The sequence below is a fragment of the Tenrec ecaudatus genome, chromosome 9 (genome assembly GCF_050624435.1).
Source record: "Tenrec ecaudatus isolate mTenEca1 chromosome 9, mTenEca1.hap1, whole genome shotgun sequence".
Lineage (NCBI taxonomy): Eukaryota > Metazoa > Chordata > Mammalia > Afrosoricida > Tenrecidae > Tenrec > Tenrec ecaudatus.
The window spans coordinates 137,578,112-137,601,222 of record NC_134538.1 but is presented as its reverse complement, the minus strand read 5'-3'; the positions used below and the strand labels follow the sequence as shown (position 1 = coordinate 137,601,222).

The 23,111-nt window shown below is 41.1% G+C and overlaps 1 pseudogene; it reads left to right on the top strand.

Annotated features, from left to right (window-relative positions):
• Positions 1 to 17,280: 17,280 nt before the first annotated feature.
• LOC142456161 (bifunctional phosphoribosylaminoimidazole carboxylase/phosphoribosylaminoimidazole succinocarboxamide synthetase pseudogene) lies at positions 17,281 to 20,961 on the top strand (annotated as a pseudogene).
• Positions 20,962 to 23,111: the final 2,150 nt, after the last annotated feature.

Sequence of the window (23,111 nt, the reverse complement as noted above, 5' to 3'; positions counted from 1 at the left end):
AGTTATAGAAAGTATATTGTTTCATGGGACACAGCAAGTTGGGGATTGGTCTCACTACCTAGCGACAAGCACCTTCTTTGGACCCAGTGTCCCAGTGCTGAGAACATCCTAGACTCAGACAGCAAGAGCTGTAACACCAGAGATGGTGTGAGACCAAACAGGCAGTGAAAAAGGGCACAGCAGTATTAGTTGTAGCAGCACGAATGGCAGAAACCAGGAGATTCTTGTGCGGTAGCTGCAATGTGCTAAGTGCCACTGGGAAGGAGGCTTTGTGGGGAGTAGGGTGTCTCCAGGTACTTATTGGTGGAGTGAACATTCTCCCAAGAAGGCAGAAGCCTAGAAAAGGCCTGGAGGCAGGCTCAGAAGAGAAGAGGGCTGCCTGCCTGTGGGCTCCACTGAGAAGAAGCAATAGTTGTCATGTTTGGAAGCTGTCCTGATTGAAGAGATGTATTATGGCTCCTGAAGTGTAAACTATCGCTTGCAAATTAATCCTAATCCCAAATTGTAGCCTTTGGCTCCCTAATAAACCACACAATCAATAGGTAAGAAAGCTAAATTTAATAAAGAAGAGAGCAAGGGTTTGAACCTAAGCATTCTGGGTCTAGAATCTGTGCCCCTAACCATAGTGCTGTTGAGAAACAACGTTATAAATGGCATTATACCTATCCTCAAGAAATTCATCGTATGACTGGATAAGTATAATCCAGGAGTTCATTATTATGATTTTAAAATGAGTATTAGGTGGCATTTTCAAATGAGAGTGAAGACCAGGAGAAGGCTGAAAGTCCCCACACACCCACCCACACACCCACCCCACCCCCGCCTGAGGAAATGCTCAAGGTCAGCATGTGATACTCAGTTACTTTCCCATCTTCTAGTAATTTTCCATTAGTGCAGAGCCCTAACTGGAGTGAAGAAGGCCTTTCATCTTCCCAGGCAGGGGGCCTCTTGGGAAGGCAGGCTGATGAGAGCTGCGGGGGAGCTGAGCCATTTCGACAACACATGAAAGTCAGAGCTTAAGACAGAATTTTTATGAGGACAGCAAAGTTGAGGGTGTATGCCTGTGCACATGCAGGAAACGTGGGTTACAGCTGATCGGTGATTAAAATTCCCTAGACCTTTAAAATGCAAATGATTTGAAAAAAAATCTTAGATATTTGAGAAGTAAGCATTCTCATTTATGGGGGTTACAGCACAGTTTTTTTTTTTGAGACTATTTGAAGCTGCACAGAACTCACCAGAACTCGAATACAAATTACTAGATGAAAACATTGCCTGCTGGAGCCAGGGAAACAATTCCATTGAATATACGTACATACATACATGTATAAATCCTTGAGAAAATGGTGGAGCAATTCACCTGTTTTCCTTCTCTTTTGAACAGTTGTTCACATAATGAAACAAACTCTTTGGAATAAATGGGATGACTGCATGCAGACCCCACCACGGTGCACCAAACCTTAAGGGCAACATAACCGCATGAAGCAATGCATGGGCAGAGTGGGCTCCCGGGGCAGCCCCGATCAGAGCCAAACTGACCCCTCCCTAGAAGCATGTGCTACAGAGAAAACCACTAAACCTACAGGCTGGGGAGAGGGGCCGGGATGTCACACCCACACAGCAGCAAACCAAGAAGGAAAAAGAGAGTGAGGGTCTAGACCCCATACTGACACACCAAGCCTAAGAATGGCACCCCTGCATGGAGCTGCCAAGGCACAGAGAGGACTGTAGGGCTGACAACAGCTCAAGACATGGTGTCTCCTCACTGGAGCATGCCGCAACAGAGGACAATACTGGGGGTACATGAGGCGGGGAGTGAGTGCAGTCTGAATCCCTCCACATGGGGCAAAACACGAAGGGAGCATAACATATCAGGAAAGGGAGCAAGGCCAAGCCACACGGGCCTGAAGAGCCCCCAAAATAGACTTTGGGCTAGGAGGGGCAGTTCCTGGAACCCCCAGGACCAGTGGGGAGACACTATAGGTCAGTGGAGAGACCTGGATTTAGCTATGCTTTTGGGGGCTATTTTGCTAGTTATTATTTTTATACCTATGTATATTAATTTTTTCTCTTTTTATTCAATCTTTTGTTTTCTTTTTGTATTGCCTATGTTATGGTTGGTTTGCCTACCTATATAAGATAGGCAGGAGAAGCAAGCCTGAAGAGAAAGCAATGGGACCAGCCAATCTGGAAGCACGTAGGGGGAGAAGGAGCAGGGGGAAGGGAACAGTGAGCAAACCCACCATAGACAGGGTAACAACTAGGGAATTAAAATCAACAATGAGGGGTGTTGGAGCAATAGCAATCTAGCTGAGAGGAATTACTGAGGGAGAATAAGTGTGAGTGTGATGGTAAAAGGAAGCAGAGGAAAGATCTAGGAAGCTAAGCTATGGATAGAGGTATAAACATAGATGTGTACCTATGTAAATACATTAACTCATAAAAATAAAGATATTGGCCTATGTACATATATTTATATGGCTGTACATTGAGGAAGAGGATGGGCTTTTGGCCTCTGCCCAAGCCCTGCCTCAATGCAAGAACACTTTGTTCTAACAACCTGGCATTCTGTGATGCTCACCCTCTAAGCACAATCACTGAAGACAAAATGGGTACACAAGCAAATGTGATGAAGAAAACTAATGGTGCCCGGCTATCAAAAAATACAGCATCTGGGGTCTTAAAGGCTTGAAGTTAAACAAGCAGCCCAGCCATCTAGCAGAGAAGCAACAAGCTCATATGGAAGAAGCACATCAGAACTGTGACATCATGAGGTGTCAACAGTATCAGGTAACAGGCATCAGAAGACCCAAAACAAACAAACAAACAAACAAAAAACCATATTATTGAGAATGAGGGGGTTCAGAGCAGACCCCAAAACCCATGTGCAGACGATGGGACATCTCCTCACAGAAAGGTCACAAGAAAGGGATCAGTCAACCAGGGTGCAGTATAGCACCAATGAAACACAAAATATTCCTCTAGTTCCTTGAGGCTTCCTCACCCCACTATCACGACACAAATCCTGCCTTTCACTGAAGGCTAGATCAGAGCATGTACACAGGTGCAGATAAAATCTCACAACATATGGAATCCAGGTCATATAAATCCCTCAGGAACAGAAATGGAAGTAGCAATACTAGGAGAATAGGAGGAAAGTGGGAAGATGAGGGAGGAAGGGGGAACCCACCATAATGATTGATGCATAACCCCCCCAGGGGATGAACAACAGAAATGGGTGATGGGAGACAGAGGTTGGTTTAAGATATGAAAGCAATAATTTATAATTTATCAAGGGGCACAAGGGTAGGGGAAAAGAGGAGCTGATACCAAGGGTTCAAATAGAAAGTAAATGTTTAGAAAATAATGATGGCAACATATGTACAAATGTGCGTGATGCAATTGATGTTTGGATTGTTGTAAGAGTCCCTAATAAAATGATCTTTAAAAAAAAAAAAAACAGCCCATTTCAGCTCCTTGCTCTGGTGTCTTGGAACCTGAAATCAAGCACAGATATTTCAGAGACACCCATGTTTCCTTTGGTCTTTCTGGGCATGCAGTTGCCATTTTTGTTTGCTAATGGGTGCTGCCAGGCAGGTTCACCACTGTGAATCCAGGCTAAGTCTGACAATTTCAACTTCTTGTGGCAACATGGGGTAGTGACTCAAAAATTCAATTATCTCCTCAAGCTATCTAATTAATAAAATGCTCTAATTTCTGTCAGGATACATTCAGCAGGGGTTTAAATAGCTAGTTCTCAAAGAGTTCTATTTTGCTATTGTCAAAAGCTATTATTTAAATCTGCTAAAAATATCCCAGAATACAGTAAGGGGAAAGCACAGCTCCCTCCCCTTGTGAAGATATGGTGAGTTAGTTCCCTTTGTAATTGGTCGGTTTAACTATGTTTGAAAAGGAGAAGTGAGAAGGAAGGAGCCCCAAAACTCTCAGGCTCAAGTGACTGCATGCGTGCTTACCCATCCCTCCACAGGTGTGAAAAGGACCTCAGATCTATCATGGCTAGACGAGCCCTTTCTTCCGTTCTATCTCTGTCCTTTAAAGTCTGCATATTCTACCACAACAAATAAATTTCACCTCGTATTGAATTCAGACAGAGTTCCTCCTCCTCCTCCTTCTACTTCTCCTCCTCCTCCTTCTACTTCTCCTCTTCCTCCTCCTCCTTTTTCTTCTGCTAAGAAATGAGGTAGGGAGTGTTATCGTTGGTTTTATTTTAAGGTAATGTCACCACTGTTAGCGGTCAAGGGTGGGAAATTCAATAGAGCAGTGACAAGGAACATAAATGACACATAGAGGTCAATGAATATAGCATGATTTTGAAAACATCTGCATACTACATAGATCTTCAACCCCCTACTATAGTCCTTTCTAAAATTATAGACTGTATGCAATCGAAATAAAACAAACAGAGCTTTGTGTCTCCTGGGGTTCACAACAATTAAATTTGGTGCATGTTTTTTTCTGAACCAACATCCATCTGTCAGTCTGTCATATGTTGGTGGCTTGCTTATTATGATGATTCTGGAAGAAGCGAGACTACTGGTATTTTGAGTACCAGGAACATCAACCATGGTAGACAGGTTTCAGCACTGCTTCCAGACTAAGACAGACTAGAATGAAAGGCCTTGGATCTACTGAAAATTACCTGCTGACGATCCATGGATCACAACAGAGTATTGTCCAATACGGAGCTGGAAGATATATTTGCAAAGTACTACTCAAAAGCCATGACAACGGGCCCCAACATGCTAACAATCATGAAAATAGTACAGGATTTTTTTAAATAAATCATTTTATTGGGGGCTCATACAACTCTTATCATAATCCATCCATCGTGTCAAACACATTTGTACATTTGTTGCCATCATCATTTTCAAAACATTTTTTTCTACTTGAGCCTTTGGTATCAGCTCCTCACTTTTCCCTTCCTTCCCCCACCATTTCTCCCTCATGAACCCTTGACAATTTATAAATTATTATTATTTTTCATGTCTTGCACCAGCCAATGTCTCCCTTTACCCACATTTCTGTTGTCCATCCCCCTGGGAAAGGGTTATAGGTAGATCATTATGATCAGTTCCCCCTTTCTCTCCCCACCTTCCCCTTCCCCTCCTGGTATGGCTACTCTTAATATTGTTCCTGAGAGGTGTATCTGTCCTGGATTCCCTGTGTTTCTAGCTCTTATCTGTACCCGTGTACATGCTCTGGTTTAGCCAGATTTGTAGGGTAGAATTAGGGTCATGACAGTGGGGGGAGGGAGGGAAGCATTAAAGAACTAGAGAAAAGCTGTATGTTTCATGGGTGCTATACTGCACTCCAATTGGCCTGTCTCCTCCCTGTGACCCTTCAGTAAGGGGATGTCCAATTTCCTACAGGTTGGCTTTGGGTTTCTACTAATCTCTCCCTGCCCCATTCACACTGATGTGATTTTTTGTTCTGGGTCTTTGATGCCTGATCCCTGATCCCATCAACACTTCATGATCACATAGACTGGTGTGCTTCTTCCATGTGGGCTTTGTTGCTTCTCAGCTACATGGCCATTTGCTTATCTTTAAGCCTTTAAGACCCCAGATGCTATATCTTTTGATAGCTGATCACCATCAGCTTTCTTCACCACATATGATTATGCACCCATTTTGTTGGGAAGGTGAGCATCTGAGAATGCCAGATTATTAGAACAAAATGTTCTTGTGTTGAGGGCGTACTTGAGTAGAGGCCCAATGTCCATCTGCTTCCTTAATATTGAACCTATAAATATATCTACAAAGATCTATTTTCCCATCATCATATGTAAGTCTATTTACATATGTGCATGCCTGTATTTTGATCTCTATAAATGAATGGAACAGGACCAAACAACATTTTGTTCAATTGTACGTAGATCATCAAGAGCAGAGGCAGCTAACAACCATTTTTTTAATTGACACTAGGAAAATCATTCATTAGTTCAATGAATATTTATTGAGTGTTTTTTAAATGTCAGACAATGACATTTGCTTCATTATTTTTATTTTTATTTTAGAAAAATAATTTGTTCAGTGAATATTTATTGAGCAACTTCTGTGTGCCAGACCATGTTCTAAGTGCTGAGAAATAACAGAGGACACAGACAAAACACTGAGCCTTCTTGAAGTATGCATTACAGTGTGGGAGACAAACAGTGAACAGCAAACATAAAACACACAGTGTGTAGATAGTAAGAAGTGTTCAGGAGAAAAATAAAATAAGGAAAGCAGAGATGGGGAGCAGAAATGGCGTGAATTTGGGGTTTTGAGAAGGTAGCCACAGAAAGTCTAGTTAAGAATTTGGCATGTGCATGAAGACTAGACAGAAATGAGGGGCTGACATTAAGTAGTGGGGCACAGAATAGTTTAGGCATTGGGCCAACGCAGACATCCTCAGAGGTAGGAGCAAGCTGGGCAGATTTCAGACACATCAAGGAGACCACTGTGATTGTAGCAGAAGGAGTAAAGAGGAGGGGGAGGGGAATATGTCAAAGAGGTGGTGAGTTCAGCTCATATAAGGTTTACTATATCTTTAGGAGAACATTGTCTTTTGCTCTGAGATAAGTGTTTTTGTGTTTATTTGTTTTCTTTCCTTTAAAAAAATAGAGGTTTGCTACCTTGAAAACCTGGTTAGACCAGAAGATGCACAGCGGTACAGATGGGATCTGGAAACATAGGGAATCTAGGACAGATGAACCCCTCAGGACCAGTGTGGAAAGGGGCAATACCAGGAGGGAAGTGGGGATAGAAAGGGGGAACCCATCACAAGGATCTATATATAACCTCCTCTCTGGGTGATGGGCAACAGAAAAGTGGGTGAAGGGAGACACTGGGCAGTGTAAGATAAGATAAAATAATAATTTATAAATTATTAAGGGTTCATGAGGGAGGAGGGAGGGGGGAGGGAGAGGGGGGGAAGGAAAATGAGCTGATTCCAGGAACCCAAGCGGAAAGCGAATGCTGAGAATGATGAGGGCAATGAATGTATGTGTGCTTTATACAATGGATGTATATATGGATTGTGATAAGAGTTGTATGAGCCCCAATACAATGACTGGGGGAAAAAAGTGGTTTGCAGCAAACAGCAGAATGGCCTCGTAAAGAAGGGGAAATGGAAGCTGAAAGGAAGAAAGGGGATTTTGCTAAAATCACTTCCTTGAGGAGACAAAGAGGAAGGGACTAGTGTATAAGTAGAGGACTGAGCTTAGCTAGATGCATGGACACTTTAAGAGCAAAAATAAAGGTAGCTGAGTAGATGTTCTTGGGGAACTGGGACATTTTTTTCTGAGTGCATTCATATGTCCAGGGAAATAGGGAGCAAGGTGACCCAGGACTAATAGGGATGGAGAGACGACATGGAAGGTTTGAGAAGAGAAGAGAGTCACGAAAATCATCCAGAAGGAATTGGCTGGGCCTGGAATAATTCCTGTGCCACTTTAGGATCCCACTGACGTCCGCGAATTCAAAGAGTGACCAGGCAGCATAGGTCTGTAGTTTATATCTAACAGGTTCAACAACAGGATGCAAGCAGAACTTTGTTTTACCCAAGGAAATAAGATTAGACTGCAAGGGGTAGGGGGGGGCAAGGAATTGTAGCTGTTTGCAAGGGGAGAGTTATAAAATTGTAGCCAAGGGGAAGAGTTATAAAAATTGAAAAGCATGCTAACTTTTATCACCAAAGATGTTTCCATCTCAAAATGCTATCCTTTTGTGCTTATTACTTTTTAAATGTTACTAGTCGTCAAAGAAGTGGAAGACCCTCCGTGAGATGGATTGGCGTAGCAACAATGGCTCAACTTGACAATTGTGAGGCTGGCACAGGACTGACCCGAGACTTACTCTGTTATACAGAGTTGTTATGTCCTTGGCTAACAGCAGTCATTTTGTTTATTCGTTTGTTTGTTTGTCTGTTTGTTTATCTCTCCCTTTATTCTGTGAGGAGCCCTGCTAGAATATGGACTATGCATTGTGCTGCTGCGCACAAGGTCAGCAGTTTGAACAGACCTGCGGCTGAACAGGGGAAAGATGGGGATGCATCCTCTTGTAAAGATTTTCAGTCTCAGAGAACCAACAGAGCAGGTCTACTCTGTCCTGTGTGTCTCTGAGAGTCAGCACTGGTCCATGGAAAATATTGGAGACTTTTGTTTGTTTTTTTGTTTGTTTTTCATTCAGTTAAAGGAGATCTGGGGGTACTGTCAGGTAAACGTTTACTGCAAACACAAGAGCAGTGGTTCAAATCTACCAGCCCCTTGCAAGAGAAGGCGGAGAGCTTTATCTGCTCTGGTAAAGGGCTAGAAGCCCTGGGTGGAGTTACTATGAGTCACAATTGACTCTATGTCCATGGCTTTGGCTTTGATTTATTTGTATTCAGTAAATGAGAAGGTTCCAGCATTTGAATCATAATGACAGGCAGTTGGTTCAAACCCACTAGCCAGTCAGTGCAAGAAAGTTAAGGCTCTCTGTTCCTATGAAGATTTATATCCCTGAAACCCTGCTTCCTAGGGTCCCTTTGACTCAATATCCACTCAATGGTAGTGGATTGTCTAGAAGGTCAGGCGTTACCTCATGTTTAAATATGGAGGGACTTCAAAAAAGTCATTATCTTTTCATGCCACTTTTGCATGAACTTGGTGAAACCCTCTCGTATCTATTCAAAGATTGATCAGATGCTTTGTGTGAGGTATTTAAAGAATTCACACATCAGAAAAAAAAAAGTTAGTTTAGCTGATTCTTTAGGGCTTCCTGGGCTTCCTCTGGGACTCTCTGGTTCTCCTAAGATGAATTATGTAGCAATTTTACACAGTTCTCTGTAGAAGATGCTGTGGAGCTTGCAAAGATGCTTCTACTGAGTTCTCAGGCAGGCCCCAGGATAATTATTCAGCATTGGCAAAGTAAGTTTGAATTACACATGTACCTAAACTGGAAAGTATATTATTTAATTAAAATTGATTACTTAGCCATCTATTAATTCTGTGCATGAACAGCTGTCAATGTCGGTTAACCCCATGTTTACCACGGCCCTGGCACATCATCAGTAAACTCCAGAGATCAAAATGTTTGCCTCTAGCCCAGCAACCTAGATCATAGGGAATATCACTGACTGGTCTGACTTTAGTAATGTGTCTAGAAAGTGGTAGATATGACCCATTTGCTCAATCCAGCCCCCAGTCCATATGAGGAAAATGAGAGTCACCTCAGTGACCCCCAACAAGGAAGGAATATCCTCCTTTTGTTGCTGGGTCAACAAAACCCTTGCCTTTGTGTGCTAGAGACAGGCAGAAAGTGCTGGCAGTATATAGGCCACGTCTGTGTTCAGTCCCCGCATCAAACTGGGGCACAGCTGATGCTCTCATTTCAGACAGTACCAGTTGCTGCAGATGGACTTCTCGTTTATCGGTTGGCATAGTCATTCACTTGGCAGCAGGGATTGATTTAATTGTGACACATTCTGCTGGTTTCATGGATAGAGCCCGAGCATTACTCTAGATACTTTGGGCCTTTGGGCAGAAACCACCAGCAACTTAGATGCTTATTCCTCTTGACATTGATATTACCCAGAAGACGCCAGGTCAGGATTGAACAGTGGAAGCTGACAGAGTTGGGAGGCCCCATGGAGGACTTTGTCACGATCTCCAGGTTCTGTTATGACCAATGCTATAGTTCTGCCCAGTTAGAGTGAAATTATCTCCTAGAGACAAGAAGGTTTGTGAATGATAAAAATTATCAGGTTACCACAGTGCTCTGCTTTAAGAAAATGCAGTCTAAATGTATGAATATGCATGTATACATATGAATATGTAGTCTAAACGTATGAATACACACACACACATCAGGGAGAGAAAAGATTCATGGTGTAAAAGAAACCTTTTCTAAGATGTTAATGTTTGCCCAAGAATTCTTTGAATATTAAAGTACAGGTGAATTTTGACATTTCCCAATTAACACAAAAGAGAAAATTCGTTTTTACACTTACTGAATAATAGTGGTTGCAGTACAATATTGCACATCACACATAAAAATAGATGAATAAACTGCTTTCCATCAAGTCGCTCTACTACCTGTAGTTGAAACCTGAAGTCCCACTTCTCACTGAAGCCTAAGGTCAGACTTAACATCCACACTGCAAGCTCACTCTATACAAACATCGTCCTGTGTCAGAATTGCAGGCAATGCCAGATTCATAGTTCAGGCAAGCAGGTGGGCAGGCCGGGAGGTGGGTGGGCGGACAGGCCCCATAGTGGAGAGGTGGGTAGGAGGCTGGCAGGCTGTTCCATCCATAATTGGCAGATGGATTGGTAGAGAATGGCAAGAAAATTGGCAGCTGGAGAATCAGGAAAAAAAATGGCTGCTGGCCTCCAACATTAAAGCAAAGGCTGTGTGCTTTGTGCTGGTTCTGTGTGGGCAAAATCAGCTGCCATGTGTGGACAGTCCTGGCCCACAGGGGTACAAAGAGCAAGCGAAAGTCAGGAGCCTCATGTGAATTTGACCCACGATTAATGATGCTAAAATTACCTCCAGCATGCTAAAATTACCTCCAGCATCATCTAGTGACTGTGAATGGGGTGAATTGCTAGCAGTGCTCCCTTTGTCTCTAGGAGGTGGTGATCACAGAACTGACTCTTTATTTGCCACCAGGGGATCTTCAGTTATGCAATGGATCCCAAGGGACACTGATGAGTCCACGACTCAAGATGCCAAATGGTTTTCTTTTATGTCACAGAGACTGATAGAGATGAAAGTCCATTTCTCTTAAGTCATGCTGCATAGCATCCATTTGGACAACGCCCAAGTTTATGTGTGTGCATTAGTGTTTCTACTCTACATAAAGCTAATTATACTAAAAATTCATGGTACATAGAATGGTTCATCTTAACATCGGGGCACTAAGTTGCAATGTACATCAAAACATTATTATATATAATTGCTGTTACTGATTCATATATTAAAGGTGTTCTATTATATCTGAATATTTGTATTCAGCATAAAATATTTCACTATATGCTAAAACAAACATTTGACCAACTGATATTAGATATGATCTAATTATCAAAATTTACATATAAAATTAAACACAGACAGAAACAGAACGTGGTTGTAATTTAGGGAATGTCTATAGATGATATGAGGTTCATCAACATTCAAGTCATGTATCATCCTTCCACAGAGCATATCTTGGATATTAAGTGGTAATAGCTATAATACAGCTGATATTTTTAAGTTCATGAGAAAAGAATTGATTCCACTGAAAATAGTAGCAGATATCAGGAAAAGTGTTGTCATGAGGTGTTTTTGAGTCAATTCCTACACACAATGACTCTATGTCCTACAGAAGCAACATCACCAGTCCAGTGCCATCCTCACAATTGTTCTTATGTCAAGCCCATTCATTGTTGCAGCTACTGTGTTAATCCATCTTGTTCAGGGTCTTTTTCTTTTTGAGGTATTAGGTACTTCAAATGAGGGTACCAGAATGAAGCATAAGATAGATTCCCTTCTAAACCTATGCGTTAGTCTGGGTACTTTAGGGAAACAAATCCACAGAAACTCATATGTATAAGAGAGAGTTTTATATAAAGCATAATTGCACAAAAAGAAAACATCCCAACCCAGTGCTACCCAAGCCCACAAAGGCCAACACTGACCCATATATCCGACACCAATCCACAAAGTCCTCCTCCATCTCACAAAACACGTGCAATGATGCCGACTGCAGGAGGAAAGCCAAATCAGTGAGCATGTAAGCATCTCAGTACTGGTAGGGGTCTCCACAAGACTGCCCCAACACCCAGGGCTGCATCGGGGTAGGTCCATGTGGCTTCTCCTCAGGGATGTCTCACAGGAAGTGAGCCTGGCCAGCTGAAGCAGGGAACTGGCTAAGGCAGCTGCACCCTGGTCCGACCATCACAAAGCAAGAGACCTGAGAACTTGAAAGGCAAGGCTCACCGAGCCATTTATCTCTCTGTCCTTGAATTAACCCCACAAGTGTTTATCAGCCAGGTTGGCAGAGTAAACTTTAACTAACTGAGCCTATTTGCCATCCTTGACAATCTGAAGATGCAGAAACAATTCACCGTGAAATCTAGGAAAAATAAAAAGAGACTTGTCAGGCTAGGGGAGGTTTCAAGCAACTCATACGTCAGAGTTTGCGTGTTGCCAATCCTGAGTGATTTGGGTCGGTTGTTATGCTCCTTCTAAGACGTTTCCATTCTCTAAACAAACTTGAAGTCTTAGCTCTTATGTCATAATTCCACTAAGAGAAGCAGAATTAAAGAGTTGGAGCTTTTCATTCTCAAATAGTATGTATATTCCTTTGTTCTTTTAATATTGTCTTATTGACACTTATGACAAATTCTATAATGTACTAAGATATGAGGATAACATCGCAAAGAAAGAGATATCCACACACAGCATTGACCTCCTATAGAATCTATACATAGACCAAGAGGCAGTCTTTCCAACACAGCAAGAGGATACTGCATGGTTTAAAATCAGAAAGGGTATGTGACCGGTGTAAGTATCCTTTCACCATACTTACCCAATCTGTGCGCTGAGGAAATAATTCACAATGTTAAACTGTATGAAGAAGTGTCATCAGGACTGGAGGATGGCTTCTTAATAACCTGCACTATGCAGAAGAAACAACCTTGCTTGTGTCATCTTGCTGCAAATGAACAAGAATTGAGGAACCTGCTGATGAAGATTAAAGACTGCAGGCTTCAGGATGGATTTATACAGTTCACCGTGAAGACAGCAAAATTCCTCACAGCTGGGACAACAGGGAACATCACGATAAATGGAGGAAAATGGAAGTTTCAAAGAATATAATTTTACTTAATCTATAATCTGTGTTCATGGGAGCAGCAGTCAAAAATCAAGCAATGTATTACTTTAGGCAAATCTGGTGCACAAGACCTATATAAAGTCTGAGCGAACAAAGATGTTTCTTTCAGGACTAAAGTGCATCTGACACAAGTCATGGTATTTTAAATCACCTAATATGCATGTCAAAACTGGACAACAAATGAGGAAGAAATAAAAAGAATGTATGCCTCTGAATTATAATGTTGGTAAAGAATATTCAAAATGCCATGAGCTTTCACGAAAACAAATCTGTCTTAAACGAAGCACAGCCAGAATGTTCCTTAAAGTGAGATGGTGGGATTTTGTTTCATGTACTTTGAAATGCTTATCAGAGAGACCAGTTCTTGGACACGGATATTATCCTTGGTAAAGCAGAAGGTCAATGAATATGAGAAAGAGACTCAATAAGATGGATTGACATAGTTACAACAGTGCGAGGATGGTGAAGGACCAGTGGTGTTTCCTTCTGCTGCCCAGGGAGTCACTGTAAGCCAGAGTCCCCCACGGTGTCCAACGACAATGACAATTAAGACACGTGAGAGACAGTTTGGAGAATATGCTAACACTTCTCATCTGGCCTTCTTTATTTCAGTCACTCCTCACTGTTTTGGGTACTCTTAATCCTTCACTCGACATTTACATTTTGTTGCTCACTAAAACTTTGGGTCTCTTTTGCCATTTTGAACCTATTTTCAAGGTGCACTCTCTTCTCCTCAGTAACATCAAAGGTTTCAGAAGCCATTTGCAAATCTTTAACTCCCAAGATAAGCTTCTACCTCAAAGACTATCAAAATATGGCCCCTGGACCAGCATCACCAGGCCACTTATTAAATATTCAATTTATTAATCCCATTTGCTAGACTGACAAAATCAGAAGTTCTAATAATGAGGCCCAGGAATCTGTTTTAACTGTCTCCACGGGTGTTCTATTGCTAGTCAACAGTAGAAAAGTACTGCCTTAGCTTGGACCCTTATTCAGAGCATCATCATAATATAGTTGACCACCTACACACACGTGAGTGTCTACCAGACATGTCCAAAATGAATATCGTGATTTTTTTCCACCTGCAAGCTACTCCTCTTTCAGCATTTCATACTTCATTAAATGTGTCATCACCAGTTTCTGAAGGCAAAAACTTGAACATGTTTCTGGGCAGTTGCTTCATCTTCCATATTGTGTTTACCTGTCTTCCAAAATATGCTCAGCAACCATTTTTCCTTCACAATCATAGTACCCACCAGCTTGTTCAAAACCACCCTGATTTCATGCATGGACTGCTGAAATAACCTCCTAAATGGTTTTGCTTATGAAATCTCTGGCTTGTGATCATTCATGCTTTGTACATGAATGGTTGCATTCATGCTTCATACATGCTCTTTCCAAGTTTCTGATCATGTCCCAAGTTTTCCAGGAATTCTTTTGCACTTAGAATTAGGCCCATCAGAGTTATGAAAACTCCTTAAACATAATCAAACACCTTCAGGGAACAAGTCCCTGGGCTGGTGGCTCAGGACCATGAGCTCAGGATTAGGGCTCTACATCCTACATTGGTAAGTGGTGACTGCTCATCAGCAGTCATCTAAGGTGCACTTATTGTTTCTCCCTGTCCGGAGGTAAGAGTTGGTCCAATGAACTAATAGACCATGCAGACATCAGTCTCCAGGACCCTAAGACCAGAGGGCTATCAGATGCCCAACTACTGTTAGCAATTGCATTGAAAGTAATCACAATAGAAGGCCCTGGAGAGAGTGAGAGAAAAATGGAACAGAACTCAAAATTATAAGAATCAGGCTTACAGGTCAGATAGAAACTGGTGGACCCCAAGACTATGGCTCTTAATCACCCTTCAGTTCTGAAAAGAACTTACCTTCATGGTTCAGTTTTCAGCCAAACAGTAGACAGGTCCATGAAGGAACAGTAACACTAGGGAGATGAGAACATATTTGAATAACGAACCATTTGAATTTTATAAAAGGTAGGATTTACCCAGGGAAAGAGTTCAGGACTGTTTATTAAGAAAGAAAAAAGAAGGGAAGTAGAAAACAGGGAGACTGTAGGATAATTAATGTTGCATTTACTGAAATACATGAGCTGAAACAAAAGGTGCTGAATTTAAAACTGATGATCTGCTCTGTAAACTTACACCGAATTCACAGTATAAAGTCTTCAACAACAATTTTTTAAGGAATTAAGGACCGTATATTTAATCAGTTTTACAATTCTAGTGTTCTCAAAGTTTAACTAACAAACAACAAATAGAATCCCTTGCCACAAGACCTGAAAATGTGCATAATCAAATCAAACTACATAGAATATTTCAGTGAAAATCAATCTTCATACAATTTCATTTTATACAATTTTAATTGTTTCTATTTTTGTTAATACAAAAATAATATAATACATAATTAGTTTTTAGTGATTAATATCTTTCTCTGCAGTCTATGAAGAATTTGACCATTCAACTCACTTAGAGAACCTTTTTCTACAAAAGTTTACTTTTTATGTTTAATCCAGACTTTCCTAAATATATGTTGCTTTGATCAAAAATATACCAGTATACTAACTATAGTAGTAATTGCATAGAAAAGAAATTTTAAAAAGTGAAAATCCATTGCCACTGACATAGTTCCAACCCATAGCAACCATGCACCAGGATTTCTGAGGAAATAAATTTTTGTGGGACCTAATAGCTCATTTCTCCTGTGGACTGGTGGGTGATCATAGGTTTTTTAGAATCATAGCATTTAGGTTTCTCATAATACATTTAGAAGATTGCTATAATATATTTAATTTTAAGGGTTAATATTTGTGTTTACCTTGTGCCAGAAATCAAATGCTTTGCACTATATCATATTTTAGTCTTTTTTTCCTAAAAACAAGCCATTTGCAAAAATAGATGATTTTTCAGTTTTTGTTGGGAAAAGTACACGAGCAAAGAGCAAAGACCCGTTTTATCACCCAGCCCGTTGTCCTCGGGGTCAGCCTCTCTATCCCAGCTCTTTGGAGCCCTTCACTCAGTAAAACTGTTTGACGATTGGTTTTTGTTGTGGTTTGTTCTGTAAGCAAGAGTTGAGTCTACACACATTTATGGCTTATTGAGCATTGAGTTAGTCTCTATAATGAAAAGCTAAAAGTCTAATAAGGCACTCAGATCATCCATTTCCCAAGATAAAACTTCAAAGGCAGGCTGTGGGCCCCGAAGCTGAAGGCAAAGGGATGGATGATTACATGACTGGCCTCATAAGAGTCCATGTAATCCTCCCACTCTCATCAGATACAAGTCTAGAAGATAAGAATGGAGAAATACAGAAACATAAGCCTCTTCTGAGAATTAACAATCTTACTCCATTGTTGAGAATTTGACCAGAATCAGGAGGAGCTGTTCGGTTTCCCAATAGGGATCTGGAGTGAACCTGGTTCTGCCTAAATGTCTTTCCCATCCTTCTTCTGCATAAACAAAAACACTGAATTCTTTATCCTCTATGGCTCCACCTAATAAGAGACCTGCTTGCTGAAAGGGAGGCTACCTTAATCTGAGAATATTAAGGGGCTTCAACAAGTCCTTAAAACTTTTCTGTTATCTTTTCATTCCATTTTTTCATTAACTTTTTTTTATAGAACGTAATAATTCAATCACATTAAAATTTGTGCCATTGTCCCCACATCGATTTCAGAATATTTCATTTGGAGGTGGGGCAAAAGGGAGATTGTGTCAGAGTCCATGTAGAAAAAGAATGTTTGGAAACTTATTGTGTTAGCAATTGTAATATTTTACTTAACAAGGTTAAAATATGGAATGATATGATATATGTATTAAATATCAATTAATAATAAGAAGAATTTTCTTCTCTTAATTATTGTTGTTAGCTCCTCCATCAACTTTTGATGCCCCTAGTATTTTCCCTTTCCTCTGAGTAGTATAAAAGAATTTTGTAATTTTTATATTTATCTGCTCTATTGATGTTGGATGTGGGGGAAAGGAGGCATCCCAAATGATAGTTCTGATACAAAGATATCAAACTGAATGCCTCAAAGATACAAAGTACTAATATAGGAGCAAAGAAAATCCACAGGCCAGATAGGGGAACTGGATTGCATTCTAGTGGAAAGACAATAAACAGTATAAAAACTCACTGCCATCGAGTCAATTTTGACTCACAGTGATCCTGTAGGTCACAGTAGAACTACCTCTGTGGGTTTCCAAAATTACATTTCTATGGGAGTAGAAAGCCTCGTCTTTCTCCCATGGAGAGACTGGTGGTTCCGTACTGCTCACCTTGTGGTTAGCAGTTCAATGTGTAACCACTGCACCAACAGGACTCCTCAATAAACAATGTAAATATTTAAAATATATAACATTGAGTGCAAAGGAGAAAAATAAATAGAGAAGGAAGTAGAATGAGACAAAGCAATTCAAGTCAAAGATGCCTTCAGGTTGAAGACTCGGTGGTGCAAGCATCAAACGAGGCCAATGTGCCTGCACTGGAGAAAAAGAGTAGTGGAGGTCAGAGAGTGATTGATAGACCAAGTTAGAAAGGGCATCTGTAAATGACTGTAAAAGAACATGAGCTTTTATCTTAAGTATACTAAGAAGTCGTTGTGGCATTTTTAGCAGACGTGTGATATGATATGAGAGGATTGGCCTGGATGAAGGGTTGAAAAGAGGCAGAATCGGAGCAGAGCTTGCTTCCAGGGGTTATTAATAGAAGTGGCATTTGATGGTGATTTAGACTAGAAGAATGATAAATGGAGGAAGTAAGATGTGGTCAGAGTGTAGATAGGATTTGAATGTATAATAGATTTTATAAATGGAAAAAGAAAACAGTGCACAGATTCACTGAAAGCAGGAGGTCACCAATAATATCTAGACATTCTTCCAAGCCTTACTATGCTTGGTAAAGCAAAGGATTAGTGAAAATGTGGAAGAACCTCAAGCAGATGGACTGACACGATGGCTACAACAAAGGGCTGAAAGACAAACTGTGTGAGATGGCGCAGGACTGGAGTATTGTTTCATTGTATTGTACACAGGGACACTATGAGTCAGAATCAACTCGACAGAACCTGACAGCAACTTGTCTCCCATGTTCTTCTTTGCCATTGTAAAGGCAAAAGATACTGATGCTGCCTAGTGTAACCAGCTCGATGATGATGGTGTCCAGGTACACAGCAAGAACAAAAAGTTGGGTTTTATAGCCGGAAATATCTCCTTTCGAGTCCGATGGTCTCAGCAGGCCAAAGGCACTGTCGGTAGAAAGGTAAGGGGGTTGTTACAGAACATTACACCACACATGGGGTTGAGCATTTGCTTCTGAGCCAACACAGTTTTGCTTCCAACAGACAACCCACCCAGAGCTCTCAACTTTGTTCCAGAATGTTCTTTGTTCTCCTATTTGAACAAGCATCTGCTAACTGACAGCTTGGGAATTTGAGTATTTAATTCTCTTTCCATCCAAAAACCAACCCTTCCTGCTAGACTCAAAACCAAGCTGTTGCCAAATTAGCCAATTAGATGTTCTGCTTTCCAAAGAGCTGCCAGCTACATTTTCACACGAAGCAGGACATTCCCAATTACAAGCTGCACAGGAATATAACGACCAAGGGGGAGAAAAGGCAGTAGGAAAGGGCAATTGTTTGGGGTAATTGAGCATAGATAATGGAAAACCAGGATAAAAAATAACAGAATAGAATATCCCAAGAATTTAAAGCAGGCCCCTAGTGCTTACATGTTTGTTTTGGGGTTGTTTTTTATTGTTGTTGTTGTTGTTTGCTTACATGTTATCTTGGAGAATGGTAAGTTCTTTACTAGGAAGTTATAGATGAATTTAAGCACTGCTTAAAGCAATTTTTATCCCAACCATAAAGTATTCATATGTTTTACGATAGGTAAAATAGCCTTTGTTTGCGTGTTTATAAGCAGATTATGAAATTTTTCTTCTTTGCTTGGACTGATTCCCAAGACATTCTGCATCAAACAGACCAGCAGTCTCTCACTACCTCTTCAAGCTGACTGGCACAATTTTCATCTTTTCTACTTCTCTCACAGCTTCCTTTCTTTCGTCTTTCTCATGACCCATGGAAAGTTGGCATACAACCACACGTTGTAGCAAGTTAAATCACGAGGCCTCAACATGTACTGTTATTGAGTCAAGTCCCAGTAACATTTATCAACAAATAGCCTCCTTGAGACAGACAGAGCCATATCAAGGCCCTTCCGACAAGTTTTATCAGCCATGAGGGCTCTAGGGTGGTATTCTTGGTCAGCCTACTAACTATTGACTCCTCCTATGTTCCTACGAAAACTCTCTGTAAAAGTAGATCCAATCTCCCTGTCAATGAAAAAAAAATGCATGGGTGAATTAGGGTGTCTTAAATTTTAAAGCATTAAACATAGTGACATACCCAAGAGCCTTTAGGTTTTTCATTTTACTATCCAATTTGTTTTCGATTAGTGCAAAGGAGCTTATAGCTGTCCATGGTTCTGAAAGAATGGTAATCAATCTATTTAACATTGTCCTCTGATGTCACGGTATCCTGAGACCAAGGCAGACTTAAAGCACTTGCTGATGAAATTCAAGGACTACACTTTCAGCTTAATGTAGAGAAGACCCCAATCCTCACAATAGGTGACATCATGATAAATGGAGGACAGGTTGGAGTTGTCAAAGATTTTGTTTTGCTTGTATCCACAATCAATGTTCATGCAAGTAGCGGTCAAGAGATCAAAAGATGTCATCCCAGCTTCTCCACTTCACGTGGTCACAGCCCCCAGCCTACTGAAGATAGTGGTGACCTCTGGGGTGGTGGTCCTTGGTCCAAAGCTCTATGGGGAGGGAACAAAAGAAGTCTCTGAGTTGGTCCATCACCCAGAGAAAGTCCTCCTGCCGTCCAAGGGCCAGACTACAGCAGGGAGTGCAGCTGGAAAGAACCACCTGGAAGGCAAAGCCGCGACTTCCCATAAAATCACCAGTTGTATTTTGCAGTTGTTACAGGATGCAGGTATCAAAACTGTGTTCACCAAGACATGGGGGGGAGGGGCTTTCATTGCCCCGCAGTGTGAAATGATTCCCCTTGAGTGGATATGTAGAAGAATAGCAACTGGTTCTTTTCTCAAAAGAAACCGTGGCGTCAAGAAAGGCTACAAGTTTTACCCACCCAAAGTGGAGATGTTTTTCAAGGATGATGCCAATAATGACCCACAGTGGTCTGAGGAGCAGCGAATTGCTGCCAAATTTTGGTTTGCTGGACTTGAGATAGGACACACCAAAGTGGACATCATGAATCATGCCACACAGGCCATTTTTGAAATCTTGGAAAAGTCTTAGTGGCCCCAGGACTGCACATTGGTTGACATGAAGATTGAATTTGGTGCTGATGTAACCACCAAAGAAATGATTCTTGCTGATGTTATTGATAGCGATTCCTGGAGCTCTGGCTATCCGGAGATTGAAGCCAACAGAAGGACAAGCAGTCCTATCGTGACCTCAAAAAACTAACTCCTAAAATTTTGACTGGGTTGCAGAAAGAGTAGAGCTGCTTCTGAAATCACAGAGTCAGTGCAGGGTTGTAGTATTGATGGGTTCGACCTCTGATGTCCGTCACTGAAAAAATCAAGAAGACTTGTGGAAATTTTGGCGCCCCATGTGAACTTCGAGTACCATCTGCCCATCAGGGCCCAGATGGAGTTCTGAGGATTAAAGCTGAGTGAGAAGGGGACAGCATTCCTACTGCTTTGTGGTGGTAGCGGGCAGGAGCAATGGTTTGGGACTAGTGATGTCTGGTAACGCTGCATATCCAGTAATCAGCTGTCCTCCACTCACACCAGACTGGGCAGCTCAGGAGGTGCGGTCTTCTCTTCAGCTACCCACTGGCCTCGGCTCTTCAACTATCCTTTCTCCAGAAGGACCAGCTCAGTTTGCTGCTCAGATCTTTGACTTGAACCATCATTTGATATGGGCCAAACTGCAAGGAAGCATCTTAAATACATGGATTTCCTTGAAGCAAGCTGACAAGAAAATCAGAGAATGCAGTTTATGGGAACACCGTAGTGTTTATTATGAGAAAATGACAAGTTCCTAAATTAACTCCGGGGAAAAACCATGTAAGATGGAAAAATTCTAAGTTAGAGAAAAGTGAAATGTATTGAATAAATAGTTCTCCAAGGGAGAAAAAGAGATCAAAAGGTGAATTGCATTAGGTAAATCTGCGGTTCAAGACCTCTTTAGAGTACTGAGGAGCAAAGGTGTTACTTTGGGGACTAAGATATGCCTGACCTAAGCCTTGGTATTTTCAACTTCCTTATATGCATGTGCAAATTGGACATTGCCTAAGGAAGACCGGAGAAGAATTGGTGCATTTGAATTGTGGTGCAGGGAAAGATATTGAAATACTGTGGACTGTTAGAACAACAAAGAGGTCTCGATTGGAAGAAGCAGTGCCAGCGTGCTCCTTAGAGGTAAGGACGGCAAGACTTCCATCTCACATATTGTCCGGAGACAATGGCAAGACTTCCATCTTACATGAGCATATTGTCTGGAGAGACCAGTCCCCGGAGAAGGACATTTTGTTTGGTAAAGCGGAGGGATGGCAAAAAAAAGAGAAAGGTGCTCAATGAGATGGATTGATACCGGGTCTCCATCAATGGGCTCAAGCTTAGGAACAATTGTGAGAATGATGCAGGACCTTGCAATGTTTAGGCCTGTTGTGTGTAGGCTCTCTATGGGTCTGATTCAATTCCGTTATACCTAACAACAAGAACAACAACGACTGATGACCAATAGCTTCCTTATATTCTTTAGTGCAACATATATTAAAAGCTACCCATGGGTCTTGACTTTACCATTCAATTGTAAATGATTGAACTATAGATTGATCTGAGTAGTTTCTTGGTTAGAAAAAGTGCGGTGAAGACAACTCTGTACTTATTATGTCACGCTATTGCTAACTGTCTTGAACTGTCAAAGGAGGTAAAATAAATAAATAAGAAATAGGAAGAGAATGTTGCAAAGTAAAATTATTCAAGCCAAAATAAACTACACAATGTATATGTTCCAGTTCAAATTGTGTTCTAGTGAGAAGCAGACTTCAGAATCTGAAAGGACTATATGTAAAAAGAAAGCAAGACCAGAATTTCAAGGAAGATCAACTACTGATGTAAATTTAATATAAACTGGCGTCTATAAAATATAGTGGAAAGTAAGGATCCGGTTCTTGGCCCAGTTGAGATTAGAAAATAATAATACATTTTGCACACATTTCAAATACAGTCTGCCAGCAAGAGAGTTATCGCAAAGAATTATACTAGAGCCAAACAAGATTGTTAAGGACCATAAACCACACCCTTTATTTCAGTGTCACATTTACAGAATGAAACACATGCAAAGACATTTTGGCACTGAAGTAGGAAATTGCTAATTGGAAACATTGGTGGAGTGAAAAAGAACAAAGGGTTTTCTAATGATTATGAAATGGTTTGCAAGAGGCTATTTCTGCATATGCCTTTCTTTGTGCTGCAAGTATATCTGTGAATATAAGAGAGCAAAGTTATAAAAATGTCTTAGTCATAGCGAACATAATGAGTTGGTAGACCTGGAGAAATGAGATCACAGACTGAGAGCTTTTCCAGGAGTCTTGGCATAACCTAGTCCACAGATAACATGTTCTATGTCCTACTTTGATTGATAGCTACTGGGGTCTTAACAGTTTGGTAGCCACCATCTGAAGTGCAATGATGGGTCTTCCCTATCCAGAGCAGAGTGAAGAAAAGCAAGGCCCCAAGGAAGCAGCTAATGCAAAAGACTAATGGACCATGTGACCCCTGCCATGCACAGTCAGCCCTGAGGTCAGAGGAACTACAAGGAGGCTTCAAAAATTTCATGGGAAAAGGTTCTTGAACATTTTGAAGGCTTCTCAAAAGTGGTGTGTGGTTACTACCAACCACTCTGAGAGGGATTACACAGTTCTAGATAGAGTGAGAGAAAACTGTGGAACAAGCTCACAACTCAGAAGGCAGGCAGGAAACGAGGAGAAGGAGACATGGAAATAATGAACACAGGAGAGGAAGTGGTAAGAGCGCTGTTACTTTTTGAGGATTGTAATCAAGATCACAAAACAAATGTGTCTGCCTTGTTGGAAATGGAAAGCCAGTTTGCTCTTCAAACTTTCATCCGGATAACCATTTTTAAATTTTGATATGGCTATGAGTTTTATATAAACATGTACGTGTCTAG